The 25,946-nt window shown below is 43.4% G+C and overlaps 8 non-coding genes across 8 annotated transcripts; all 8 read right to left on the bottom strand.

Annotated features, from left to right (window-relative positions):
* Positions 1 to 2,692: 2,692 nt before the first annotated feature.
* Positions 2,693 to 2,764, bottom strand: TRNAE-CUC (transfer RNA glutamic acid (anticodon CUC)). Its single transcript has one exon. It is a non-coding gene; the product is annotated as a tRNA-Glu (tRNA).
* A 4,242-nt stretch (positions 2,765 to 7,006) lies between these two features.
* Positions 7,007 to 7,078, bottom strand: TRNAE-CUC (transfer RNA glutamic acid (anticodon CUC)). The gene has a single exon. It is a non-coding gene; the product is annotated as a tRNA-Glu (tRNA).
* A 2,751-nt stretch (positions 7,079 to 9,829) lies between these two features.
* On the bottom strand, positions 9,830 to 9,901 carry TRNAE-CUC (transfer RNA glutamic acid (anticodon CUC)). Its single transcript has one exon. It is a non-coding gene; the product is annotated as a tRNA-Glu (tRNA).
* Positions 9,902 to 12,623: 2,722 nt separating this feature from the next.
* Positions 12,624 to 12,695, bottom strand: TRNAE-CUC (transfer RNA glutamic acid (anticodon CUC)). Its single transcript has one exon. It is a non-coding gene; the product is annotated as a tRNA-Glu (tRNA).
* A 2,734-nt stretch (positions 12,696 to 15,429) lies between these two features.
* Positions 15,430 to 15,501, bottom strand: TRNAE-CUC (transfer RNA glutamic acid (anticodon CUC)). The gene has a single exon. It is a non-coding gene; the product is annotated as a tRNA-Glu (tRNA).
* Positions 15,502 to 18,237: 2,736 nt separating this feature from the next.
* On the bottom strand, positions 18,238 to 18,309 carry TRNAE-CUC (transfer RNA glutamic acid (anticodon CUC)). Its single transcript has one exon. It is a non-coding gene; the product is annotated as a tRNA-Glu (tRNA).
* A 2,736-nt stretch (positions 18,310 to 21,045) lies between these two features.
* On the bottom strand, positions 21,046 to 21,117 carry TRNAE-CUC (transfer RNA glutamic acid (anticodon CUC)). The gene has a single exon. It is a non-coding gene; the product is annotated as a tRNA-Glu (tRNA).
* A 2,739-nt stretch (positions 21,118 to 23,856) lies between these two features.
* Positions 23,857 to 23,928, bottom strand: TRNAE-CUC (transfer RNA glutamic acid (anticodon CUC)). The gene has a single exon. It is a non-coding gene; the product is annotated as a tRNA-Glu (tRNA).
* Between the last annotated feature and the right edge of the window lie 2,018 nt (positions 23,929 to 25,946).

Here is a 25,946-nt window from a genome sequence, read left to right as displayed (position 1 = left end):
TATGTGAGAGTGTGTGTGTGTGTATGTGAGAGAGAGATTGTGTGTGTGTGTGTGTGTGTGTGTGTGTGAGAAAGTGTGTGTATATATGGGGGAGAGAGAGAACGTGTGTGTGCAGGACACCAGAGGTAACCCCCCCAGTCAGTCATCCCACCCCCCACCCAGTCAGTCATCCCACCCCCATCCAGTCACCCCCCCACCCAGTCACCCAGTCAGTAATCTCACCCAGTCACCCAGTCAGTCATCCCACCCCCCACCCAGTCAGTCATCCCACCCCCCACCCAGTCACCCCTCACCCCTCACCCAGTCAGTAATCTCACCCAGTCACCCAGTCAGTAATCCCACCTAGTCACCTAGTCACCCAGTCAGTAATCCCACCCAATCAGTAATCCCACCCCCCACCCAGTCAACCAGTCAACCAGTCAGTAATCCCACCCCCCACCCAGTCACCCCGTCAGTAATCTCACCCAGTCAGTAATCCCGCCTAGTCACCCAGTCAGTAATCCCACCCCCACCCAGTCAGTAATCTCACCCCCCACCCAGACCACCCAGTCAGTAATCCCACCCCCCACCCAGGCAGTAATCCCACCCAGTCACCCAGTCAGTAATCCCACCCAGTCACCCAGTCAGTAATCCCACCCAGTCACCCAGTCAGTAATCCCACCCAGTCAGTAATTCCACCCCCACACAGTCAGTAATCCCACCCCCCCCCACCCAGTCACCCAGTCAGTAATCCCACCCAGTCAGTAATCCCAACCCCCCACCAGTCACCCAGTCAGTAATCCCACCCAGTCACCCAGTCAGTAATCCCACCCCCACCCAGTCACCCAGTCAGTAATCCCACCCAGTCAGTAATCCCACCCCCCACCCAGTCAGTAATCCCACCCCCCACCCAGTCAGTAATCCCACCCCCCACCCAGTCAGTAATCGCACCCCCACCCAGTAATCCACCCCACCCAGTCACCCAGTCAGTAATCCCACCCAGTCACCCAGTCAGTAATCCCCACCAAGTCAGAACCCCCCCCCCCCACCCAATCCTCCAGCCAGTCACCCCCCGTCAGTTCACCCCCCCCCCCCCGGTCAGTCAGTCACCCCCCCCCCCTCTCCCACACTCTCCCAGTCTCTGTCTCTGTCTCTTGGTCTCTGTCTCTTGGTCTCTGTCTCTTGGTCTCTGTCTCTTGGTCTCTGTCTCTTGGTCTCTGTCTCTTGGTCTCTGTCTCTGGGTCTCTGGGTCTCTGGGTCTCTGGGTCTCTGTCTCTGGGTCTCTGGGTCTCTGTCTCTGGGTCTCTGTCTCTGGGTCTCTGTCTCTGGGTCTCTGTCTCTGGGTCTCTGTCTCTGGGTCTCTGTCTCTGGGTCACTGTCTCTGGGTCTCTGTCTCTGGGTCTCTGTCTCCGGGTCTCTGTCTCCGGGTCTCTGTCTCTTTGGGTCTCTGGGTCTCTCTCTCTCTCTCTGTCTCTCTGTCTCTCTCTCTCTCTGTCTCGCTCTCTCTCTGTCTCGCTCTCTCTCTGTCTCGCTCTCTCTCTGTCTCGCTCTCTCTCTGTCTCGCTCTCTCCCGCACTCTGGATCTGGATATCTTATTTAACTATATATCTTAACTGCCCTATACTACACCGAAATAACCGATACTGCTTTCTTCAAGATCTGACTCTGGAGCTTCACACGGAAGACATCGGAATCCCCCCTAACCCAGAAGACAGGTAGGGAACACCTCCCCTCCAACATATAACATTGCGGGTATGAGGGTACCTGGACATTGAGGGACTGCGGATCAGGTAAGATCCCAGGTGGGATTGCTGCTTTAGATATTGTGAAGAGGGGGCATCCAAACACTGGTTAATGGGTGCAGGAAAATAGTCACACACAACGTAACAAGGACTAATTGTAGTAAAGTATAAATGTAATACAATAAATAAACTTATGTCAAAAAAGAATGTTGTTCTACTAGGAATTTACTTAAAACATTTTTTACACGGGGCTGGGGGCGGAGCTAGGGGAGGAGCTGGGGGAGGGGCTGGGGGCGGGGCTAGGTGGCGAGTAGATTTTTTGGTTTGGCGAGTAGATTTTTGGGTGATTTGTCAAGCACTGTATATATATATATATATATATATTTCAACCATTATCACCTACAGTAGCATACAGTGCTCCCACTGCAGCAAGGGATTCTGGGAAATGACATGCAATGTTTACTCGCTCATCCCACAACGTGGCGGTATCAAATATAGCGTTTTCCCAGTTATTATATCCCTGCTGGATGTAGGATAATCCCAGCCAAACCCACATACTTATTACATTCCCGTTATGTCACATGTATTATTTCCTGTGAAGGAAGCACTAAGTATATTCCCATTATGGTCACAAATTGGACGATAATGTATTTCCATTATGTCTCCTATTATTTTCCCAGGATATCTCATAGAATACTGTCATCCAAAACCACCTATGGATTGAATGATTGAAAAATATGCCTCGGTTTTGTGCCAAGATTGTCTTTCCCCGACTAGCGTATTCTCTTCTTGGAATATTTCAATTGACATGCTCACTTAATACAATTCTTAACGTCACTTCCATGATCCTTTCAGTTTTATTAATTGAATTAGCAAGAGCTCTGTTTATGCAAATGTAAAAAAAAAAGGAAATTCTGTTCAACTTAAGACATGAAAAGAAAAAGAATCATTACGGTTTTCAAAACAAAGCTTTCCCTGACCGGGGATCGAACCCGGGCCGCGGCGGTGAGAGCGCCGAATCCTAACCACTAGACAATCAGGGAGGATGTGTAGTGTAGTGCTCTGTGGTGTGGTGACTATGGGTTTATTTACTGGGGTCTGATGATTCTACGATCATTCTCACCCAATCTTCCACAGCCCCTGGACTCAGAGCTATTTCTGATAACTAGCATTAAACAGTGCACGTTCACAGCCACATTTGCCCTGCAGAAAGTACTGTAAAGCAACCGGCACTGACAGCCACCCACCTCCAAAAGTGGGGGATTAGCTCAAATGGTAGAGCGCTCGCTTAGCATGTAAGAGGTAGCGGGATCTTTAACTTTTTTTGTGTTTAGTCAGTAAGGGAAGTTGTTTCAGATATTCTACTTAGAAATAAAAATTAGATCACTGATTTAAATGATGACTTTACTGTACTGAAGCTTGTTTGTGTTATTGATTGTAGCAAATACATTACAATAACTAAACTAGTGCTAGGCTTTTTACCCCCCTCAAAGCTCTGAGACACCAAGGCAGGTGAATATTTCCTCCACCAGAGCTCCAAGAGACACCCACCTCAGCTCATAGACTCAAGAGAAGAAGACGACACACATAAAACCTTCTTGCATTATGTATATTCCAATTATGGTGACAAACTGGATGATATTTCCATTATGTCTCCTATTATTTTTCCATGATGTCTCTTATTATTATTATATCATACAGGATGTAGGATACTGTCATCCAAAACCACATCATTATTGAATGATTGAAAATTATGCCTCCGTTTTACGTCAAGATTGTCTTGACACTTAGACCCCCAAGATTTCAATAGAGCCTCACTTAAAAGACTACATTATTTTTGATTCAAATGGACTTTTATGGTGCAGAAGCCGCATGGCGCCTGTGCCTACAGTGTATGTATTTGTCAGTGTGTCTCTATCTGCATTTCTGTCTCTTGATGGCCAGTCAGCCTGTGTGATGATGTCAGCCTGTCTGTGATGTAAGAGACACATTGTGATATCATCACATACTGTAGACTGGCTGGCAGGTGTAAAGCTTCTAAAAGAGAGAGGGAGAGAGGGAGAAAGAGAGAGAGAGAGAGAGAGGAGAGAGGGGGGGAGAGAGAGGAGAGAGGGGGGGAGAGAGAGAGAGAGGGGGAGGGGGAGGGGGAGAGAGAGGGGGGAGAGAGAGAGGAAGAGAGGGAGCAAGCAGCTCCTCCCTCCCATGCAAATCACCTGGAGGGAGAGGAGAGGAGCAAACGGACAGAAGCCTGTGCTGCTTCTTATGGATCAGGATTTGGGGTGCTGTTTCTTGCTCTATCTCCCTCCCTCCCACTGTCTCAGGTGCAGAAAGTTTTCAAGGGCGAGAGGAAAGGAAGGGGAAAATGGAAGCTGAGGAGAGCTGGTCCTGTCCCTCTTGTTGGTAAAGAGGGGGCATCCAGAAAGAGGTAAGGAGATAGTTTTATTTTAATTCAAGAAGGAGTGCCTGGTGGCGAAGCTAGCATGCTCTGTCACACTACAGACCCCTCCCTGTGTGCGTGCGTGTGCGTGTGTGTGCGCGCGCGCGGGGTGTCTGTGTCTGCAGGGGGTATCTGTCCCATCCATAGATATCAGGGGTACTGCGGCTGCTGCTGTTCAAACTTTAGCATTAGGCACATCCCTTTGGTGTTACTGTAATAAGCGTTTCTAGTACCATCTTTTTTGCTCTGTTCACCCACATCTTTACATTGCAGATAGTGCTGTGTGTGTGTGTGTGTGTGTGTGTGTGTGTGTGTGCGTGTGTGCGTGTGTATAGCATGTGTTTGAAACACTATACTGTATCTGCATAGAAAAAAAGCCTTCTTTTAGTAATGTACAGTTCAAATATGAACATGACCCCATCTCATCTCATCCCCTGACTGGATACAAAACATTCATGTATTCTTTTGCAACTTTTCATGCAATTTGCTTGCACCATTTCAGAGAAATTAAATATTTAAAATGGAAATAAATTGGTAACCGCAATAACAAACAACACTGTACATGCTAATGGGTACATCCATGTAAGCAGTACATACATGCTCAGGAGTCGTTTTTTTGGATCGGTAAATACTTGTCATTTTCCACTTCAGCCATTTTAATTCCCCCCCTTTAAATTATTGAACTGGTTGATGTGTGTATATATATATATATATATATATATATATATATATATATATATATATATATATATATATATATATATATATATATATTTCAACCATTATCACCTACAGTAGCATACAGTGCTCCCACTGCAGCAAGGGATTCTGGGAAATGACATGCAATGTTTACTCGCTCATCCCACAACGTGGCGGTATCAAATATAGCGTTTTCCCAGTTATTATATCCCTGCAGGATGTAGGATAATCCCAGCCAAACCCACATACTTATTACATTCCCGTTATGTCACATGTATTATTTCCTGTGAAGGAAGCACTAAGTATATTCCCATTATGGTCACAAATTGGACGATAATGTATTTCCATTATGTCTCCTATTATTTTCCCATGATATCTCATAGAATACTGTCATCCAAAACCACCTATGGATTGAATGATTGAAAAATATGCCTCGGTTTTGTGCCAAGAAAAGGGGAGAAAGAGAGAGAGAGAGAGAGGGAGAGAGGAGAGAGAGGAGAGAGGGGGGGAGAGAGAGAGAGGAAGAGAGAGAGAGGGGGAGGGGGAGAGAGAGGGGGGGAGAGAGAGAGGAAGAGAGGGAGCAAGCAGCTCCTCCCTCCCATGCAAATCACCTGGAGGGAGAGGAGAGGAGCAAACGGACAGAAGCCTGTGCTGCTTCTTATGGGACAGGATTTGGGGTGCTGTTTCTTGCTCTATCTTCCTCCCTCCCACTGTCTCAGGTGCAGAAAGTTTTCAAGGGAGAGAGGAAAGGAAGGGGAAAATGGAAGCTGAGGAGAGCTGGTCCTGTCCCTCTTGTTGGTAAAGAGGGGGCATCCAGAAAGAGGTAAGGAGATAGTTTTATTTTAATTCAAGAAGGAGTGCCTGGTGGCGAAGCTAGCATGCTCTGTCACACTACAGACCCCTCCCTGTGTGCGTGCGTGTGCGTGTGTGTGCGACGCGCGCGGGTGTCTGTGTCTGCAGGGGGTATCTGTCCCATCCATAGATATCAGGGGTACTGCGGCTGCTGCTGTTCAAACTTTAGCATTAGGCACATCCCTTTGGTGTTACTGTAATAAGCGTTTCTAGTACCATCTTTTTTGCTCTGTTCACCCACATCTTTACATTGCAGATAGTGCTGTGTGTGTGTGTGTGTGGTGTGTGTGTGTGTGCGTGTGTATAGCATGTGTTTGAAACACTATACTGTATCTGCATAGAAAAAAAGCCTTCTTTTAGTAATGTACAGTTCAAATATGAACATGACCCCCATCTCATCTCATCCCCTGACTGGATACAAAACATTCATGTATTCTTTTGCAACTTTTCATGCAATTTGCTTGCACCATTTCAGAGAAATTAAATATTTAAAATGGAAATAAATTGGTAACCGCAATAACAAACAACACTGTACATGCTAATGGGTACATCCATGTAAGCAGTACATACATGCTCAGGAGTCGTTTTTTTTGGATCGGTAAATACTTGTCATTTTCCACTTCAGCCATTTTAATTCCCCCCCTTTAAATTATTGAACTGGTTGATGTGTATATATATATATATATATATATATTATATATATATATTTCAACCATTATCACCTACAGTAGCATACAGTGCTCCCACTGCAGCAAGGGATTCTGGGAAATGACATGCAATGTTTACTCGCTCATCCCACAATGTGGCCGGTATCAAATATAGCGTTTTCCCAGTTATTATATCCCTGCTGGATGTAGGATAATCCCAGCCAAACCCACATACTTATTACATTCCCGTTATGTCACATGTATTATTTCCTGTGAAGGAAGCACTAAGTATATTCCCAATTATGGTCACAAATTGGACGATAATGTATTTCCATTATGTCTCCTATTATTTTCCCATGATATCTCATAGAATACTGTCATCCAAAACCACCTATGGATTGAATGATTGAAAAATATGCCTCGGTTTTGTGCCAAGATTGTCCTTTCCCCGACTAGCGCATTCTCTTCTTGGAATATTTCAATTGACATGCTCACTTAATACAATTCTTAACGTCACTTCCATGATCCTTTCAGTTTTATTAATTGAATTAGCAAGAGCTCTGTTTATGCAAATGTAAAAAAAAAAGGAAATTCTGTTCAACTTAAGACATGAAAAGAAAAAGAATCATTACGGTTTTCAAAACAAAGCTTTCCCTGACCGGGGATCGAACCCGGGCCGCGGCGGTGAGAGCGCCGAATCCTAACCACTAGACAATCAGGGAGGATGTGTAGTGTAGTGCTCTGTGGTGTGGTGACTATGGGTTTATTTACTGGGGTCTGATGATTCTACGATCATTCTCACCCAATCTTCCACAGCCCCTGGACTCAGAGCTATTTCTGATAACTAGCATTAAACAGTGCACGTTCACAGCCACATTTGCCCTGCAGAAAGTACTGTAAAGCAACCGGCACTGACAGCCACCCACCTCCAAAAGTGGGGGATTAGCTCAAATGGTAGAGCGCTCGCTTAGCATGTAAGAGGTAGCGGGATCTTTAACTTTTTTTGTGTTTAGTCAGTAAGGGAAGTTGTTTCAGATATTCTACTTAGAAATAAAAATTAGATCACTGATTTAAATGATGACTTTACTGTACTGAAGCTTGTTTGTGTTATTGATTGTAGCAAATACATTACAATAACTAAACTAGTGCTAGGCTTTTTACCCCCTCAAAGCTCTGAGACACCAAGGCAGGTGAATATTTCCTCCACCAGAGCTCCAAGAGACACCCACCTCAGTTCATAGACTCAAGAGAAGAAGACGACACACATAAAACCTTCTTGCATTATGTATATTCCAATTATGGTGACAAACTGGATGATATTTCCATTATGTCTCCTATTATTTTTCCATGATGTCTCTTATTATTATTATATCATACAGGATGTAGGATACTGTCATCCAAAACCACATCATTATTGAATGATTGAAAATGATGCCTCCGTTTTACGTCAAGATTGTCTTGACACTTAGACCACCCAAGATTTCAATAGAGCCTCACTTAAAAGACTACATTATTTTTGATTCAAATGGACTTTTATGGTGCAGAAGCCGCATGGCGCCTGTTGCCTACAGTGTATGTGTTTGTCAGTGTGTCTCTATCTGCATTTCTGTCTCTTGATGGCCAGTCAGCCTGTGTGATGATGTCAGCCTGTCTGTGATGTAAGAGACACATTGTGATATCATCACATACTGTAGACTGGCTGGCAGGTGTAAAGCTTCTAAAAGAGAGAGGGAGAGAGGGAGAAAGAGGAGAGAGAGAGGAGAGAGGGGGGGAGAGAGAGGAGAGAGGGGGGGGAGAGAGAGAGAGGAAGAGAGAGAGAGGGGGAGGGGGGAGAGAGAGGGGGGGGGAGAGAGAGAGGAAGAGAGGGAGCAAGCAGCTCCTCCCTCCCATGCAAATCACCTGGAGGGAGAGGAGAGGAGCAAACGGACAGAAGCCTGTGCTGCTTCTTATGGGACAGGATTTGGGGTGCTGTTTCTTGCTCTATCTCCCTCCCTCCCACTGTCTCAGGTGCAGAAAGTTTTCAAGGGAGAGAGGAAAGGAAGGGGAAAATGGAAGCTGAGGAGAGCTGGTCCTGTCCCTCTTGTTGGTAAAGAGGGGGCATCCAGAAAGAGGTAAGGAGATAGTTTTATTTTAATTCAAGAAGGAGTGCCTGGTGGCGAAGCTAGCATGCTCTGTCACACTACAGACCCCTCCCTGTGTGCGTGCGTGTGCGTGTGTGTGCGCGCAGGCGCGGGTGTCTGTGTCTGCAGGGGGTATCTGTCCCATCCATAGATATCAGGGGTACTGCGGCTGCTGCTGTTCAAACTTTAGCATTAGGCACATCCCTTTGGTGTTACTGTAATAAGCGTTTCTAGTACCATCTTTTTTGCTCTGTTCACCCACATCTTTACATTGCAGATAGTGCTGTGTGTGTGTGTGTGTGTGGTGTGTGTGTGTGTGTGCGTGTGTGCGTGTGTATAGCATGTGTTTGAAACACTATACTGTATCTGCATAGAAAAAAAGCCTTCTTTTAGTAATGTACAGTTCAAATATGAACATGACCCCATCTCAATCTCATCCCCTGACTGGATACAAAACATTCATGTATTCTTTTGCAACTTTTCATGCAATTTGCTTGCACCATTTCAGAGAAATTAAATATTTAAAATGGAAATAAATTGGTAACCGCAATAACAAACAACACTGTACATGCTAATGGGTACATCCATGTAAGCAGTACATACATGCTCAGGAGTCGTTTTTTTGGATCGGTAAATACTTGTCATTTTCCACTTCAGCCATTTTAATTCCCCCCTTTAAATTATTGAACTGGTTGATGTGTATATATATATATATATATATATATATATATATATATATATATTATATATATATATATATATATATTTCAACCATTATCACCTACAGTAGCATACAGTGCTCCCACTGCAGCAAGGGATTCTGGGAAATGACATGCAATGTTTACTCGCTCATCCCACAACGTGGCGGTATCAAATATAGCGTTTTCCCAGTTATTATATCCCTGCTGGATGTAGGATAATCCCAGCCAAACCCACATACTTATTACATTCCCGTTATGTCACATGTATTATTTCCTGTGAAGGAAGCACTAAGTATATTCCCATTATGGTCACAAATTGGACGATAATGTATTTCCATTATGTCTCCTATTATTTTCCCAGGATATCTCATAGAATACTGTCATCCAAAACCACCTATGGATTGAATGATTGAAAAATATGCTTCGGTTTTGTGCCAAGATTGTCTTTCCCCGACTAGCGTATTCTCTTCTTGGAATATTTCAATTGACATGCTCACTTAATACAATTCTTAACGTCACTTCCATGATCCTTTCAGTTTTATTAATTGAATTAGCAAGAGCTCTGTTTATGCAAATGTAAAAAAAAAAGGAAATTCTGTTCAACTTAAGACATGAAAAGAAAAAGAATCATTACGGTTTTCAAAACAAAGCTTTCCCTGACCGGGGATCGAACCCGGGCCGCGGCAGTGAGAGCGCCGAATCCTAACCACTAGACAATCAGGGAGGATGTGTAGTGTAGTGCTCTGTGGTGTGGTGACTATGGGTTTATTTACTGGGGTCTGATGATTCTACGATCATTCTCACCCAATCTTCCACAGCCCCTGGACTCAGAGCTATTTCTGATAACTAGCATTAAACAGTGCACGTTCACAGCCACATTTGCCCTGCAGAAAGTACTGTAAAGCAACCGGCACTGACAGCCACCCACCTCCAAAAGTGGGGGATTAGCTCAAATGGTAGAGCGCTCGCTTAGCATGTAAGAGGTAGCGGGATCTTTAACTTTTTTTGTGTTTAGTCAGTAAGGGAAGTTGTTTCAGATATTCTACTTAGAAATAAAAATTAGATCACTGATTTAAATGATGACTTTACTGTACTGAAGCTTGTTTGTGTTATTGATTGTAGCAAATACATTACAATAACTAAACTAGTGCTAGGCTTTTTACCCCCTCAAAGCTCTGAGACACCAAGGCAGGTGAATATTTCCTCCACCAGAGCTCCAAGAGACACCCACCTCAGCTCATAGACTCAAGAGAAGAAGACGACACACATAAAACCTTCTTGCATTATGTATATTCCAATTATGGTGACAAACTGGATGATATTTCCATTATGTCTCCTATTATTTTTCCATGATGTCTCTTATTATTATTATATCATACAGGATGTAGGATACTGTCATCCAAAACCACATCATTATTGAATGATTGAAAATGATGCCTCCGTTTTACGTCAAGATTGTCTTGACACTTAGACCCCCAAGATTTCAATAGAGCCTCACTTAAAAGACTACATTATTTTTGATTCAAATGGACTTTTATGGTGCAGAAGCCGCATGGCGCCTGTGCCTACAGTGTATGTGTTTGTCAGTGTGTCTCTATCTGCATTTCTGTCTCTTGATGGCCAGTCAGCCTGTGTGATGATGTCAGCCTGTCTGTGATGTAAGAGACACATTGTGATATCATCACATACTGTAGACTGGCTGGCAGGTGTAAAGCTTCTAAAAGAGAGAGGGAGAGAGGGAGAAAGAGAGAGAGAGAGAGAGAGGAGAGAGGGGGGGAGAGAGAGGAGAGAGGGGGGGAGAGAGAGAGAGAGGAAGAGAGAGAGAGGGGGAGGGGGAGGGGGAGAGAGAGGGGGGGAGAGAGAGAGGAAGAGAGGGAGCAAGCAGCTCCTCCCTCCCATGCAAATCACCTGGAGGGAGAGGAGAGGAGCAAACGGACAGAAGCCTGTGCTGCTTCTTATGGGACAGGATTTGGGGTGCTGTTTCTTGCTCTATCTCCCTCCCTCCCACTGTCTCAGGTGCAGAAAGTTTTCAAGGGAGAGAGGAAAGGAAGGGGAAAATGGAAGCTGAGGAGAGCTGGTCCTGTCCCTCTTGTTGGTAAAGAGGGGGCATCCAGAAAGAGGTAAGGAGATAGTTTTATTTTAATTCAAGAAGGAGTGCCTGGTGGCGAAGCTAGCATGCTCTGTCACACTACAGACCCCTCCCTGTGTGCGTGCGTGTGCGTGTGTGTGCGCGCGCGCGGGTGTCTGTGTCTGCAGGGGGTATCTGTCCCATCCATAGATATCAGGGGTACTGCGGCTGCTGCTGTTCAAACTTTAGCATTAGGCACATCCCTTTGGTGTTACTGTAATAAGCGTTTCTAGTACCATCTTTTTTGCTCTGTTCACCCACATCTTTACATTGCAGATAGTGCTGTGTGTGTGTGTGTGTGTGTGTGTGCGTGTGTGCGTGTGTGCGTGTGTATAGCATGTGTTTGAAACACTATACTGTATCTGCATAGAAAAAAAGCCTTCTTTTAGTAATGTACAGTTCAAATATGAACATGACCCCATCTCATCTCATCCCCTGACTGGATACAAAACATTCATGTATTCTTTTGCAACTTTTCATGCAATTTGCTTGCACCATTTCAGAGAAATTAAATATTTAATATGGAAATAAATTGGTAACCGCAATAACAAACAACACTGTACATGCTAATGGGTACATCCATGTAAGCAGTACATACATGCTCAGGAGTCGTTTTTTTGGATCGGTAAATACTTGTCATTTTCCACTTCAGCCATTTTAATTCCCCCCCTTTAAATTATTGAACTGGTTTATGTGTATATATATATATATATATATATATATATATATATTTCAACCATTATCACCTACAGTAGCATACAGTGCTCCCACTGCAGCAAGGGATTCTGGGAAATGACATGCAATGTTTACTCGCTCATCCCACAACGTGGCGGTATCAAATATAGCGTTTTCCCAGTTATTATATCCCTGCTGGATGTAGGATAATCCGAGCCAAACCCACATACTTATTACATTCCCGTTATGTCACATGTATTATTTCCTGTGAAGGAAGCACTAAGTATATTCCCATTATGGTCACAAATTGGACGATAATGTATTTCCATTATGTCTCCTATTATTTTCCCAGGATATCTCATAGAATACTGTCATCCAAAACCACCTATGGATTGAATGATTGAAAAATATGCCTCGGTTTTGTGCCAAGATTGTCTTTCCCCGACTAGCGTATTCTCTTCTTGGAATATTTCAATTGACATGCTCACTTAATACAATTCTTAACGTCACTTCCATGATCCTTTCAGTTTTATTAATTGAATTAGCAAGAGCTCTGTTTATGCAAATGTAAAAAAAAAAGGAAATTCTGTTCAACTTAAGACATGAAAAGAAAAAGAATCATTACGGTTTTCAAAACAAAGCTTTCCCTGACCGGGGATCGAACCCGGGCCGCGGCGGTGAGAGCGCCGAATCCTAACCACTAGACAATCAGGGAGGATGTGTAGTGTAGTGCTCTGTGGTGTGGTGACTATGGGTTTATTTACTGGGGTCTGATGATTCTACGATCATTCTCACCCAATCTTCCACAGCCCCTGGACTCAGAGCTATTTCTGATAACTAGCATTAAACAGTGCACGTTCACAGCCACATTTGCCCTGCAGAAAGTACTGTAAAGCAACCGGCACTGACAGCCACCCACCTCCAAAAGTGGGGGATTAGCTCAAATGGTAGAGCGCTCGCTTAGCATGTAAGAGGTAGCGGGATCTTTAACTTTTTTTGTGTTTAGTCAGTAAGGGAAGTTGTTTCAGATATTCTACTTAGAAATAAAAATTAGATCACTGATTTAAATGATGACTTTACTGTACTGAAGCTTGTTTGTGTTATTGATTGTAGCAAATACATTACAATAACTAAACTAGTGCTAGGCTTTTTACCCCCTCAAAGCTCTGAGACACCAAGGCAGGTGAATATTTCCTCCACCAGAGCTCCAAGAGACACCCACCTCAGCTCATAGACTCAAGAGAAGAAGACGACACACATAAAACCTTCTTGCATTATGTATATTCCAATTATGGTGACAAACTGGATGATATTTCCATTATGTCTCCTATTATTTTTCCATGATGTCTCTTATTATTATTATATCATACAGGATGTAGGATACTGTCATCCAAAACCACATCATTATTGAATGATTGAAAATGATGCCTCCGTTTTACGTCAAGATTGTCTTGACACTTAGACCCCCAAGATTTCAATAGAGCCTCACTTAAAAGACTACATTATTTTTGATTCAAATGGACTTTTATGGTGCAGAAGCCGCATGGCGCCTGTGCCTACAGTGTATGTGTTTGTCAGTGTGTCTCTATCTGCATTTCTGTCTCTTGATGGCCAGTCAGCCTGTGTGATGATGTCAGCCTGTCTGTGATGTAAGAGACACATTGTGATATCATCACATACTGTAGACTGGCTGGCAGGTGTAAAGCTTCTAAAAGAGAGAGGGAGAGAGGGAGAAAGAGAGAGAGAGAGAGAGAGGAGAGAGGGGGGGAGAGAGAGGAGAGAGGGGGGGAGAGAGAGAGAGAGGAAGAGAGAGAGAGGGGGAGGGGGAGGGGGAGAGAGAGGGGGGGAGAGAGAGAGGAAGAGAGGGAGCAAGCAGCTCCTCCCTCCCATGCAAATCACCTGGAGGGAGAGGAGAGGAGCAAACGGACAGAAGCCTGTGCTGCTTCTTATGGGACAGGATTTGGGGTGCTGTTTCTTGCTCTATCTCCCTCCCTCCCACTGTCTCAGGTGCAGAAAGTTTTCAAGGGAGAGAGGAAAGGAAGGGGAAAATGGAAGCTGAGGAGAGCTGGTCCTGTCCCTCTTGTTGGTAAAGAGGGGGCATCCAGAAAGAGGTAAGGAGATAGTTTTATTTTAATTCAAGAAGGAGTGCCTGGTGGCGAAGCTAGCATGCTCTGTCACACTACAGACCCCTCCCTGTGTGCGTGCGTGTGCGTGTGTGTGCGCGCGCGCGGGTGTCTGTGTCTGCAGGGGGTATCTGTCCCATCCATAGATATCAGGGGTACTGCGGCTGCTGCTGTTCAAACTTTAGCATTAGGCACATCCCTTTGGTGTTACTGTAATAAGCGTTTCTAGTACCATCTTTTTTGCTCTGTTCACCCACATCTTTACATTGCAGATAGTGCTGTGTGTGTGTGTGTGTGTGTGTGTGCGTGTGTGCGTGTGTGCGTGTGTATAGCATGTGTTTGAAACACTATACTGTATCTGCATAGAAAAAAAGCCTTCTTTTAGTAATGTACAGTTCAAATATGAACATGACCCCATCTCATCTCATCCCCTGACTGGATACAAAACATTCATGTATTCTTTTGCAACTTTTCATGCAATTTGCTTGCACCATTTCAGAGAAATTAAATATTTAATATGGAAATAAATTGGTAACCGCAATAACAAACAACACTGTACATGCTAATGGGTACATCCATGTAAGCAGTACATACATGCTCAGGAGTCGTTTTTTTGGATCGGTAAATACTTGTCATTTTCCACTTCAGCCATTTTAATTCCCCCCCTTTAAATTATTGAACTGGTTTATGTGTATATATATATATATATATATATATATATATATATATATATATATATTTCAACCATTATCACCTACAGTAGCATACAGTGCTCCCACTGCAGCAAGGGATTCTGGGAAATGACATGCAATGTTTACTCGCTCATCCCACAACGTGGCGGTATCAAATATAGCGTTTTCCCAGTTATTATATCCCTGCTGGATGTAGGATAATCCGAGCCAAACCCACATACTTATTACATTCCCGTTATGTCACATGTATTATTTCCTGTGAAGGAAGCACTAAGTATATTCCCATTATGGTCACAAATTGGACGATAATGTATTTCCATTATGTCTCCTATTATTTTCCCAGGATATCTCATAGAATACTGTCATCCAAAACCACCTATGGATTGAATGATTGAAAAATATGCCTCGGTTTTGTGCCAAGATTGTCTTTCCCCGACTAGCGTATTCTCTTCTTGGAATATTTCAATTGACATGCTCACTTAATACAATTCTTAACGTCACTTCCATGATCCTTTCAGTTTTATTAATTGAATTAGCAAGAGCTCTGTTTATGCAAATGTAAAAAAAAAAGGAAATTCTGTTCAACTTAAGACATGAAAAGAAAAAGAATCATTACGGTTTTCAAAACAAAGCTTTCCCTGACCGGGGATCGAACCCGGGCCGCGGCGGTGAGAGCGCCGAATCCTAACCACTAGACAATCAGGGAGGATGTGTAGTGTAGTGCTCTGTGGTGTGGTGACTATGGGTTTATTTACTGGGGTCTGATGATTCTACGATCATTCTCACCCAATCTTCCACAGCCCCTGGACTCAGAGCTATTTCTGATAACTAGCATTAAACAGTGCACGTTCACAGCCACATTTGCCCTGCAGAAAGTACTGTAAAGCAACCGGCACTGACAGCCACCCACCTCCAAAAGTGGGGGATTAGCTCAAATGGTAGAGCGCTCGCTTAGCATGTAAGAGGTAGCGGGATCTTTAACTTTTTTTGTGTTTAGTCAGTAAGGGAAGTTGTTTCAGATATTCTACTTAGAAATAAAAATTAGATCACTGATTTAAATGATGACTTTACTGTACTGAAGCTTGTTTGTGTTATTGATTGTAGCAAATACATTACAATAACTAAACTAGTGCTAGGCTTTTTACCCCCTCAAAGCTCTGAGACACCAAGGCAGGTGAATATTTCCTCCACCAGAGCTCCAAGAGACACCCACCTCAGCTCATAGACTCAAGAGAAGAAGACGACACACATAAAACCTTCTTGCATTATGTATATTCCAATTATGGTGACAAACTGGATGATATTTCCATTATGTCTCCTATTATTTTTCCATGATGTCTCTTATTATTATTATATCATACAGGATGTAGGATACTGTCATCCAAAACCACATCATTATTGAATGATTGAAAATGATGCCTCCGTTTTACGTCAAGATTGTCTTGACACTTAGACCCCCAAGATTTCAATAGAGCCTCACTTAAAAGACTACATTATTTTTGATTCAAATGGACTTTTATGGTGCAGAAGCCGCATGGCGCCTGTGCCTACAGTGTATGTATTTGTCAGTGTGTCTCTATCTGCATTTCTGTCTCTTGATGGCCAGTCAGCCTGTGTGATGATGTCAGCCTGTCTGTGATGTAAGAGACACATTGTGATATCATCACATACTGTAGACTGGCTGGCAGGTGTAAAGCTTCTAAAAGAGAGAGGGAGAGAGGGAGAAAGAGAGAGAGAGAGAGAGAGGAGAGAGGGGGGGAGAGAGAGGAGAGAGGGGGGGAGAGAGAGAGAGAGGAAGAGAGAGAGAGGGGGAGGGGGAGGGGGAGAGAGAGGGGGGGAGAGAGAGAGGAAGAGAGGGAGCAAGCAGCTCCTCCCTCCCATGCAAATCACCTGGAGGGAGAGGAGAGGAGCAAACGGACAGAAGCCTGTGCTGCTTCTTATGGGACAGGATTTGGGGTGCTGTTTCTTGCTCTATCTCCCTCCCTCCCACTGTCTCAGGTGCAGAAAGTTTTCAAGGGAGAGAGGAAAGGAAGGGGAAAATGGAAGCTGAGGAGAGCTGGTCCTGTCCCTCTTGTTGGTAAAGAGGGGGCATCCAGAAAGAGGTAAGGAGATAGTTTTATTTTAATTCAAGAAGGAGTGCCTGGTGGCGAAGCTAGCATGCTCTGTCACACTACAGACCCCTCCCTGTGTGCGTGCGTGTGCGTGTGTGTGCGCGCGCGCGGGTGTCTGTGTCTGCAGGGGGTATCTGTCCCATCCATAGATATCAGGGGTACTGCGGCTGCTGCTGTTCAAACTTTAGCATTAGGCACATCCCTTTGGTGTTACTGTAATAAGCGTTTCTAGTACCATCTTTTTTGCTCTGTTCACCCACATCTTTACATTGCAGATAGTGCTGTGTGTGTGTGTGTGTGTGTGTGTGCGTGTGTGCGTGTGTGCGTGTGTATAGCATGTGTTTGAAACACTATACTGTATCTGCATAGAAAAAAAGCCTTCTTTTAGTAATGTACAGTTCAAATATGAACATGACCCCATCTCATCTCATCCCCTGACTGGATACAAAACATTCATGTATTCTTTTGCAACTTTTCATGCAATTTGCTTGCACCATTTCAGAGAAATTAAATATTTAATATGGAAATAAATTGGTAACCGCAATAACAAACAACACTGTACATGCTAATGGGTACATCCATGTAAGCAGTACATACATGCTCAGGAGTCGTTTTTTTGGATCGGTAAATACTTGTCATTTTCCACTTCAGCCATTTTAATTCCCCCCCTTTAAATTATTGAACTGGTTTATGTGTATATATATATATATATATATATATATATATATATATATATATATATATTTCAACCATTATCACCTACAGTAGCATACAGTGCTCCCACTGCAGCAAGGGATTCTGGGAAATGACATGCAATGTTTACTCGCTCATCCCACAACGTGGCGGTATCAAATATAGCGTTTTCCCAGTTATTATATCCCTGCTGGATGTAGGATAATCCGAGCCAAACCCACATACTTATTACATTCCCGTTATGTCACATGTATTATTTCCTGTGAAGGAAGCACTAAGTATATTCCCATTATGGTCACAAATTGGACGATAATGTATTTCCATTATGTCTCCTATTATTTTCCCAGGATATCTCATAGAATACTGTCATCCAAAACCACCTATGGATTGAATGATTGAAAAATATGCCTCGGTTTTGTGCCAAGATTGTCTTTCCCCGACTAGCGTATTCTCTTCTTGGAATATTTCAATTGACATGCTCACTTAATACAATTCTTAACGTCACTTCCATGATCCTTTCAGTTTTATTAATTGAATTAGCAAGAGCTCTGTTTATGCAAATGTAAAAAAAAAAGGAAATTCTGTTCAACTTAAGACATGAAAAGAAAAAGAATCATTACGGTTTTCAAAACAAAGCTTTCCCTGACCGGGGATCGAACCCGGGCCGCGGCGGTGAGAGCGCCGAATCCTAACCACTAGACAATCAGGGAGGATGTGTAGTGTAGTGCTCTGTGGTGTGGTGACTATGGGTTTATTTACTGGGGTCTGATGATTCTACGATCATTCTCACCCAATCTTCCACAGCCCCTGGACTCAGAGCTATTTCTGATAACTAGCATTAAACAGTGCACGTTCACAGCCACATTTGCCCTGCAGAAAGTACTGTAAAGCAACCGGCACTGACAGCCACCCACCTCCAAAAGTGGGGGATTAGCTCAAATGGTAGAGCGCTCGCTTAGCATGTAAGAGGTAGCGGGATCTTTAACTTTTTTTGTGTTTAGTCAGTAAGGGAAGTTGTTTCAGATATTCTACTTAGAAATAAAAATTAGATCACTGATTTAAATGATGACTTTACTGTACTGAAGCTTGTTTGTGTTATTGATTGTAGCAAATACATTACAATAACTAAACTAGTGCTAGGCTTTTTACCCCCTCAAAGCTCTGAGACACCAAGGCAGGTGAATATTTCCTCCACCAGAGCTCCAAGAGACACCCACCTCAGCTCATAGACTCAAGAGAAGAAGACGACACACATAAAACCTTCTTGCATTATGTATATTCCAATTATGGTGACAAACTGGATGATATTTCCATTATGTCTCCTATTATTTTTACATGATGTCTCTTATTATTATTATATCATACAGGATGTAGGATACTGTCATCCAAAACCACATCATTATTGAATGATTGAAAATGATGCCTCCGTTTTACGTCAAGATTGTCTTGACACTTAGACCCCCAAGATTTCAATAGAGCCTCACTTAAAAGACTACATTATTTTTGATTCAAATGGACTTTTATGGTGCAGAAGCCGCATGGCGCCTGTGCCTACAGTGTATGTATTTGTCAGTGTGTCTCTATCTGCATTTCTGTCTCTTGATGGCCAGTCAGCCTGTGTGATGATGTCAGCCTGTCTGTGATGTAAGAGACACATTGTGATATCATCACATACTGTAGACTGGCTGGCAGGTGTAAAGCTTCTAAAAGAGAGAGGGAGAGAGGGAGAAAGAGAGAGAGAGAGAGAGGAGAGAGGGGGGGAGAGAGAGGAGAGAGGGGGGGAGAGAGAGAGAGAGGAAGAGAGAGAGAGGGGGAGGGGGAGGGGGAGAGAGAGGGGGGGAGAGAGAGAGGAAGAGAGGGAGCAAGCAGCTCCTCCCTCCCATGCAAATCACCTGGAGGGAGAGGAGAGGAGCAAACGGACAGAAGCCTGTGCTGCTTCTTATGGGACAGGATTTGGGGTGCTGTTTCTTGCTCTATCTCCCTCCCTCCCACTGTCTCAGGTGCAGAAAGTTTTCAAGGGAGAGAGGAAAGGAAGGGGAAAATGGAAGCTGAGGAGAGCTGGTCCTGTCCCTCTTGTTGGTAAAGAGGGGGCATCCAGAAAGAGGTAAGGAGATAGTTTTATTTTAATTCAAGAAGGAGTGCCTGGTGGCGAAGCTAGCATGCTCTGTCACACTACAGACCCCTCCCTGTGTGCGTGCGTGTGCGTGTGTGTGCGCGCGCGCGGGTGTCTGTGTCTGCAGGGGGTATCTGTCCCATCCATAGATATCAGGGGTACTGCGGCTGCTGCTGTTCAAACTTTAGCATTAGGCACATCCCTTTGGTGTTACTGTAATAAGCGTTTCTAGTACCATCTTTTTTGCTCTGTTCACCCACATCTTTACATTGCAGATAGTGCTGTGTGTGTGTGTGTGTGTGTGTGTGCGTGTGTGCGTGTGTGCGTGTGTATAGCATGTGTTTGAAACACTATACTGTATCTGCATAGAAAAAAAGCCTTCTTTTAGTAATGTACAGTTCAAATATGAACATGACCCCATCTCATCTCATCCCCTGACTGGATACAAAACATTCATGTATTCTTTTGCAACTTTTCATGCAATTTGCTTGCACCATTTCAGAGAAATTAAATATTTAATATGGAAATAAATTGGTAACCGCAATAACAAACAACACTGTACATGCTAATGGGTACATCCATGTAAGCAGTACATACATGCTCAGGAGTCGTTTTTTTTGGATCGGTAAATACTTGTCATTTTCCACTTCAGCCATTTTAATTCCCCCCCTTTAAATTATTGAACTGGTTTATGTGTATATATATATATATATATATATATATATATATATATATATATATATATATTTCAACCATTATCACCTACAGTAGCATACAGTGCTCCCACTGCAGCAAGGGATTCTGGGAAATGACATGCAATGTTTACTCGCTCATCCCACAACGTGGCGGTATCAAATATAGCGTTTTCCCAGTTATTATATCCCTGCTGGATGTAGGATAATCCGAGCCAAACCCACATACTTATTACATTCCCGTTATGTCACATGTATTATTTCCTGTGAAGGAAGCACTAAGTATATTCCCATTATGGTCACAAATTGGACGATAATGTATTTCCATTATGTCTCCTATTATTTTCCCAGGATATCTCATAGAATACTGTCATCCAAAACCACCTATGGATTGAATGATTGAAAAATATGCCTCGGTTTTGTGCCAAGATTGTCTTTCCCCGACTAGCGTATTCTCTTCTTGGAATATTTCAATTGACATGCTCACTTAATACAATTCTTAACGTCACTTCCATGATCCTTTCAGTTTTATTAATTGAATTAGCAAGAGCTCTGTTTATGCAAATGTAAAAAAAAAAGGAAATTCTGTTCAACTTAAGACATGAAAAGAAAAAGAATCATTACGGTTTTCAAACAAAGCTTTCCCTGACCGGGGATCGAACCCGGGCCGCGGCGGTGAGAGCGCCGAATCCTAACCACTAGACAATCAGGGAGGATGTGTAGTGTAGTGCTCTGTGGTGTGGTGACTATGGGTTTATTTACTGGGGTCTGATGATTCTACGATCATTCTCACCCAATCTTCCACAGCCCCTGGACTCAGAGCTATTTCTGATAACTAGCATTAAACAGTGCACGTTCACAGCCACATTTGCCCTGCAGAAAGTACTGTAAAGCAACCGGCACTGACAGCCACCCACCTCCAAAAGTGGGGGATTAGCTCAAATGGTAGAGCGCTCGCTTAGCATGTAAGAGGTAGCGGGATCTTTAACTTTTTTTGTGTTTAGTCAGTAAGGGAAGTTGTTTCAGATATTCTACTTAGAAATAAAAATTAGATCACTGATTTAAATGATGACTTTACTGTACTGAAGCTTGTTTGTGTTATTGATTGTAGCAAATACATTACAATAACTAAACTAGTGCTAGGCTTTTTACCCCCTCAAAGCTCTGAGACACCAAGGCAGGTGAATATTTCCTCCACCAGAGCTCCAAGAGACACCCACCTCAGCTCATAGACTCAAGAGAAGAAGACGACACACATAAAACCTTCTTGCATTATGTATATTCCAATTATGGTGACAAACTGGATGATATTTCCATTATGTCTCCTATTATTTTTACATGATGTCTCTTATTATTATTATATCATACAGGATGTAGGATACTGTCATCCAAAACCACATCATTATTGAATGATTGAAAATGATGCCTCCGTTTTACGTCAAGATTGTCTTGACACTTAGACCCCCAAGATTTCAATAGAGCCTCACTTAAAAGACTACATTATTTTTGATTCAAATGGACTTTTATGGTGCAGAAGCCGCATGGCGCCTGTGCCTACAGTGTATGTATTTGTCAGTGTGTCTCTATCTGCATTTCTGTCTCTTGATGGCCAGTCAGCCTGTGTGATGATGTCAGCCTGTCTGTGATGTAAGAGACACATTGTGATATCATCACATACTGTAGACTGGCTGGCAGGTGTAAAGCTTCTAAAAGAGAGAGGGAGAGAGGGAGAAAGAGAGAGAGAGAGAGAGAGGAGAGAGGGGGGGAGAGAGAGGAGAGAGGGGGGGAGAGAGAGGAGAGAGGGGGGGAGAGAGGAAGAGAGAGAGAGGGGGAGGGGGAGGGGGAGAGAGAGGGGGGGAGAGAGAGAGGAAGAGAGGGAGCAAGCAGCTCCTCCCTCCCATGCAAATCACCTGGAGGGAGAGGAGAGGAGCAAACGGACAGAAGCCTGTGCTGCTTCTTATGGGACAGGATTTGGGGTGCTGTTTCTTGCTCTATCTCCCTCCCTCCCACTGTCTCAGGTGCAGAAAGTTTTCAAGGGAGAGAGGAAAGGAAGGGGAAAATGGAAGCTGAGGAGAGCTGGTCCTGTCCCTCTTGTTGGTAAAGAGGGGGCATCCAGAAAGAGGTAAGGAGATAGTTTTATTTTAATTCAAGAAGGAGTGCCTGGTGGCGAAGCTAGCATGCTCTGTCACACTACAGACCCCTCCCTGTGTGCGTGCGTGTGCGTGTGTGTGCGCGCGCGCGGGTGTCTGTGTCTGCAGGGGGTATCTGTCCCATCCATAGATATCAGGGGTACTGCGGCTGCTGCTGTTCAAACTTTAGCATTAGGCACATCCCTTTGGTGTTACTGTAATAAGCGTTTCTAGTACCATCTTTTTTGCTCTGTTCACCCACATCTTTACATTGCAGATAGTGCTGTGTGTGTGTGTGTGTGTGTGTGTGTGTGCGTGTGTGCGTGTGTATAGCATGTGTTTGAAACACTATACTGTATCTGCATAGAAAAAAAGCCTTCTTTTAGTAATGTACAGTTCAAATATGAACATGACCCCATCTCATCTCATCCCCTGACTGGATACAAAACATTCATGTATTCTTTTGCAACTTTTCATGCAATTTGCTTGCACCATTTCAGAGAAATTAAATATTTAAAATGGAAATAAATTGGTAACCGCAATAACAAACAACACTGTACATGCTAATGGGTACATCCATGTAAGCAGTACATACATGCTCAGGAGTCGTTTTTTTGGATCGGTAAATACTTGTCATTTTCCACTTCAGCCATTTTAATTCCCCCCCTTTAAATTATTGAACTGGTTGATGTGTATATATATATATATATATATATATATATATATATATATATATTTCAACCATTATCACCTACAGTAGCATACAGTGCTCCCACTGCAGCAAGGGATTCTGGGAAATGACATGCAATGTTTACTCGCTCATCCCACAACGTGGCGGTATCAAATATAGCGTTTTCCCAGTTATTATATCCCTGCTGGATGTAGGATAATCCCAGCCAAACCCACATACTTATTACATTCCCGTTATGTCACATGTATTATTTCCTGTGAAGGAAGCACTAAGTATATTCCCATTATGGTCACAAATTGGACGATAATGTATTTCCATTATGTCTCCTATTATTTTCCCAGGATATCTCATAGAATACTGTCATCCAAAACCACCTATGGATTGAATGATTGAAAAATATGCCTCGGTTTTGTGCCAAGATTGTCTTTCCCCGACTAGCGTATTCTCTTCTTGGAATATTTCAATTGACATGCTCACTTAATACAATTCTTAACGTCACTTCCATGATCCTTTCAGTTTTATTAATTGAATTAGCAAGAGCTCTGTTTATGCAAATGTAAAAAAAAAAGGAAATTCTGTTCAACTTAAGACATGAAAAGAAAAAGAATCATTACGGTTTTCAAAACAAAGCTTTCCCTGACCGGGGATCGAACCCGGGCCGCGGCGGTGAGAGCGCCGAATCCTAACCACTAGACAATCAGGGAGGATGTGTAGTGTAGTGCTCTGTGGTGTGGTGACTATGGGTTTATTTACTGAGGTCTGATGATTCCACGATCATTCTCACCCAATCTTCCACAGCCCCTGGACTCAGAGCTATTTCTGATAACTAGCATTAAACAGTGCACGTTCACAGCCACATTTGCCCTGCAGAAAGTACTGTAAAGCAACCGGCACTGACAGCCACCCACCTCCAAAAGTGGGGGATTAGCTCAAATGGTAGAGCGCTCGCTTAGCATGTAAGAGGTAGCGGGATCTTTAACTTTTTTTGTGTTTAGTCAGTAAGGGAAGTTGTTTCAGATATTCTACTTAGAAATAAAAATTAGATCACTGATTTAAATGATGACTTTACTGTACTGAAGCTTGTTTGTGTTATTGATTGTAGCAAATACATTACAATAACTAAACTAGTGCTAGGCTTTTTACCCCCTCAAAGCTCTGAGACACCAAGGCAGGTGAATATTTCCTCCACCAGAGCTCCAAGAGACACCCACCTCAGCTCATAGACTCAAGAGAAGAAGACGACACACATAAAACCTTCTTGCATTATGTATATTCCAATTATGGTGACAAACTGGATGATATTTCCATTATGTCTCCTATTATTTTTCCATGATGTCTCTTATTATTATTATATCATACAGGATGTAGGATACTGTCATCCAAAACCACATCATTATTGAATGATTGAAAATGATGCCTCCGTTTTACGTCAAGATTGTCTTGACACTTAGACCCCCAAGATTTCAATAGAGCCTCACTTAAAAGACTACATTATTTTTGATTCAAATGGACTTTTATGGTGCAGAAGCCGCATGGCGCCTGTGCCTACAGTGTATGTGTTTGTCAGTGTGTCTCTATCTGCATTTCTGTCTCTTGATGGCCAGTCAGCCTGTGTGATGATGTCAGCCTGTCTGTGATGTAAGAGACACATTGTGATATCATCACATACTGTAGACTGGCTGGCAGGTGTAAAGCTTCTAAAAGAGAGAGGGAGAAAGAGAGAGAGAGAGAGAGGGAGAGAGGAGAGAGAGGAGAGAGGGGGGAGAGAGAGAGAGGAAGAGAGAGAGAGGGGGAGGGGGAGAGAGAGGGGGGGAGAGAGAGAGGAAGAGAGGGAGCAAGCAGCTCCTCCCTCCCATGCAAATCACCTGGAGGGAGAGGAGAGGAGCAAACGGACAGAAGCCTGTGCTGCTTCTTATGGGACAGGATTTGGGGTGCTGTTTCTTGCTCTATCTCCCTCCCTCCCACTGTCTCAGGTGCAGAAAGTTTTCAAGGGAGAGAGGAAAGGAAGGGGAAAATGGAAGCTGAGGAGAGCTGGTCCTGTCCCTCTTGTTGGTAAAGAGGGGGCATCCAGAAAGAGGTAAGGAGATAGTTTTATTTTAATTCAAGAAGGAGTGCCTGGTGGCGAAGCTAGCATGCTCTGTCACACTACAGACCCCTCCCTGTGTGCGTGCGTGTGCGTGTGTGTGCGCGCGCGCGGGTGTCTGTGTCTGCAGGGGGTATCTGTCCCATCCATAGATATCAGGGGTACTGCGGCTGCTGCTGTTCAAACTTTAGCATTAGGCACATCCCTTTGGTGTTACTGTAATAAGCGTTTCTAGTACCATCTTTTTTGCTCTGTTCACCCACATCTTTACATTGCAGATAGTGCTGTGTGTGTGTGTGTGTGTGTGTGTGTGTGTGTGTGTGTGTGTGTGTGTGTGCGTGTGTGCGTGTGTATAGCATGTGTTTGAAACACTATACTGTATCTGCATAGAAAAAAAGCCTTCTTTTAGTAATGTACAGTTCAAATATGAACATGACCCCATCTCATCTCATCCCCTGACTGGATACAAAACATTCATGTATTCTTTTGCAACTTTTCATGCAATTTGCTTGCACCATTTCAGAGAAATTAAATATTTAAAATGGAAATAAATTGGTAACCGCAATAACAAACAACACTGTACATGCTAATGGGTACATCCATGTAAGCAGTACATACATGCTCAGGAGTCGTTTTTTT

The sequence above is a fragment of the Ascaphus truei genome, unplaced genomic scaffold (assembly GCF_040206685.1).
Source record: "Ascaphus truei isolate aAscTru1 unplaced genomic scaffold, aAscTru1.hap1 HAP1_SCAFFOLD_637, whole genome shotgun sequence".
NCBI lineage: Eukaryota > Metazoa > Chordata > Amphibia > Anura > Ascaphidae > Ascaphus > Ascaphus truei.
Note: the sequence above shows the minus strand (reverse complement) of the source record. Positions and strands in the feature narration are given on the sequence as shown.